The sequence below is a fragment of the Periplaneta americana genome, chromosome 16 (genome assembly GCF_040183065.1).
Source record: "Periplaneta americana isolate PAMFEO1 chromosome 16, P.americana_PAMFEO1_priV1, whole genome shotgun sequence".
In the NCBI taxonomy this organism is placed as follows: Eukaryota; Metazoa; Arthropoda; class Insecta; order Blattodea; family Blattidae; genus Periplaneta; species Periplaneta americana.
In genome coordinates, this window is record NC_091132.1 from 144,903,927 (window position 1) to 144,907,394 (window position 3,468).

The 3,468-nt window shown below is 34.5% G+C and overlaps 1 non-coding gene across 1 annotated transcript; it reads right to left on the bottom strand.

The window, feature by feature from the left end:
• Window positions 1-450: 450 nt before the first annotated feature.
• Window positions 451-522, bottom strand: TRNAD-GUC (transfer RNA aspartic acid (anticodon GUC)). Its single transcript has one exon. It is a non-coding gene; the product is annotated as a tRNA-Asp (tRNA).
• Window positions 523-3,468: the final 2,946 nt, after the last annotated feature.

Sequence of the window (3,468 nt, forward strand, 5' to 3'; positions counted from 1 at the left end):
TGTAGAAGTACTTAAGTCATATCTAATTTTTCACGAAGCACCTATATACACCTTGAAAAGAAGCTGGATTTCGGCAGTGAAACACATTCACAAATTTTTAATTTTCTTCACTACCACAACCTCCATCCCACACATACATTCATCCATCCATGTAAATCAGTGGTTCTGAATTTTCTTAGGCCCGTGACCCACTAGAAGGATATTAAACTTCATTGGGTCCAAAAGTTCATAATAATAATAATAATAATAATAATAATAATAATAATAATAATAATGGTTTATTTAACCTGGCAGAGTTAAGGCCACACGGCCTTCTCTAGCCCTCAACCAGGAGTAAAACTGCGTTACAAGAAACACTACAAATTTACAAAGTACACTACAATTTGCAAATCAAGATTTCAGGTATAACTCCCTGTAAAGTTGATTTGAATAATTTCAAGGGAAAAATTGTTCCGGGGCCGGGAATCGAACCCGGGACCTTTGGTTTGACGTACCAACGCTCTCCCACTGAGCTACCCGGGAACTCTACCTAACACCGATCCAATTTTTCCCTCTTATATCCACAGACCTCAAATTGGGCTGACAACCGTCAAGCAACCAACATCGAGTGCACACTAACTACGTGTGACTTAAATTGTGGTTTTCTGTTCACGAACAGTGACATGTATTATGCAAATCAAGATTTTAGGTATATTCACACTACAATTTTACACACAAAACTGAATAAGATAATAATAATGTAATGTAAACAACAAGTAAGTAGAAATCAGACATAAGATACAGAAAGAATGAAAAAAGCATAATAAAAAGTGAACAGCAGGTCAAAATAAATGAGACAAACAAAGTATAAAAAATAAGACAATTATTGATAATAATAATAATAATGATAATAGTTATAATAATGATAATAATAATAATAATAATAATAATAATAATAATAATAATAAATTAGTACACTTGAAAACAATTCCTATTTTATTTTAAAAACTAAATATATTACAGTATTTTAATTAACCAGATGCTAAAATTAAAAATATAACTTTCTATATTCACCGAACTAGCACAGTCTAGTATATACAGTCCCGAAGCTCAATACGTAGTAAATATGCATCCATAGATAGTTGCTAACCACTAGGATCGCTACTATCGCGTCATTACAGACAATGCGAAATGGTACCTGCACAGTCTATTGTTCCTAGTAACCTCATAAACTCAAGCTTCGTGACTGTATATACTAGACTGTGGAACTAGTGTGATAGTTGTGCCGCCGTTTTTTAATAAGTTGGCGTAGCTATGTTGGGCTCAATGACGTTAACTTGAGTCGTAAATCTGAGCGTTCATCAAGTTTATTTCTGTCTTTGCTTTGCATTTCAATCAAAAAGAAAATCCTTTGAATCAAAGAAATTCTCTTTTCACACAAATATGATGTGCAGAATGGAATGAACAATTTTACACAACTTTAATGGTGCATTTCAATCAAAAAGAAAATCCTTTGAATCAAAGAAACTCTCTTTTCGCACAAATATGATGTGCAGAATGGAATGAACAACTTTACACAACTTTAATACCTCATTCCAAATTTCGAAATATTCACCTCTTAATGATATTCAAAAGTATAAGAATTGAATAATTATAATTCATTGATTAAATGGAAAACTTACTAGTATGAATTATATAAGCACGTGTGGCTTACAGCTGTTTCGGTGTATACTGAACACCATCATCAGAACCTATTAGCTCTCGGCGTCATCTCGACATCGCTGCCTTTTGTAGGGGTGCGTTTGCGTGTTGAAAAGTGGAGTCAAATAGTGTGTGTGTTCTGAAATTGATCTGTGTGTTGAGAATTTGATTAGGGTGTGTTTTAATGTGTCTGCATATTTCGTATTGTTCTAGTGTGTTAAGTTTTTGGTTTTGTGCGTTTGTCTGTAAGGCGGTGTAAGCGAAAAGGACACGGGCGAGGGTTTCTACGTTCCCTTCAACTTCCCCATTGTGCCCAGTATTATATTACGTAACTGAAACTGTCCCTAGCACGAGCATTTGCTCGTTAGGTGCAAACTATATATTTTAAATATGTGTATGTAATTTGTAATTTCATTAAATTTAGGTTCAATTAACATTCAGTTGAATAGAATCTTCAAGACTAAAACGAAATGAAGTATTAATGTAAATGGTGGAGGGGCTAAGCGAGGCATAATTTTTCAGCCATTTCTCATCCAACCTTAGCAGGTGATAGTATCGGTGGATTATTATTACTATTATTATTATTATTATTATTATTATTATTATTATTATTATTATCATTATTATTATTATGAGAACGTTGAAATTATTCAAGTTAAGGTGGGTAAATGATAAGTGATGATATCATTTATTTTGAGAAACTAGCTTTGAAGTCGGGAACGTTCTTATGTTTGGATTTTAACGTATTTTAATAGAAGAGGCGTCGTCATCATAGCCGTCGCCGCCGCCACCACCACCACCACCATCATCATCATCATCATCATCATCATCATCATCATCATCATCATCACAATAACCAGAGAGTGTATGCGGGATGACTTAAGGAAAAGTGAAGTTGGTTCGTATCAGAGTATATGGCATGTGCCGCGTCGTCCGTCTTTTGTGTACCTGGCGAGTACAGCAACGTACAGAACGAAGGAACCCCGGTCCGTTCATAGTAATATTGCAACGCAATGTGTGCAGTTGTGTTATGCTGCTCAAGTATTTACTACGCGTTGAATAGTGTTGTGCTTGTCCATTCATAATGTCGAAGGCAAAACGTTCAATTCGCTCAGAGACACGAAGTGCAATTAAGTATGGGAGTGACATTTTATGTATTACGAAGGCAATATCGTGTGTAATGTATGTAAAATTAAAATAAAAATCAGAACAACTCAGGCTATAGAGAAATATTGCAACAGTACATCGCACAGTAAATGCATTGACATGAAATCTGAGAAACCATCATCATTATCATTATCATCATCATCATCATCATCACCATCATCATTTAGTTGTGCGGGTCTGAACGAAACATTTTGCAAAGACATGTGCAACATGATGCTCAGTGCAAATATTCCTCTAAAGAAATTGAGTGATCCCCATTTTAGAGGTTTTCTTCAGAAATTCTCTCGATACAAAAACTGTTTAAGCGATAGGCGAAGACGATTCAGCTTCGACAACTTACGAGAATATATCGTCGTTTACTTCAACGCTAATAATTTCATCAATAATGACGAGGTATGTGCTACAGTACTTCATTTTTCTTTTCCTTCTGACTATACGGAGATACAGTAGCATGTTGACGTCGTCTGTTTACGTTTAAAAACTGTTGAAGCAATGGTGTGAAAAAAATATATATATAGTAAATGTGCACCTACATTCAAGATAAGTCATCCTGCATTCACTGTCTAATAATAACCACCATTATAAAATTTTTTCGTGACTTATAATCTCTATATTATTAAT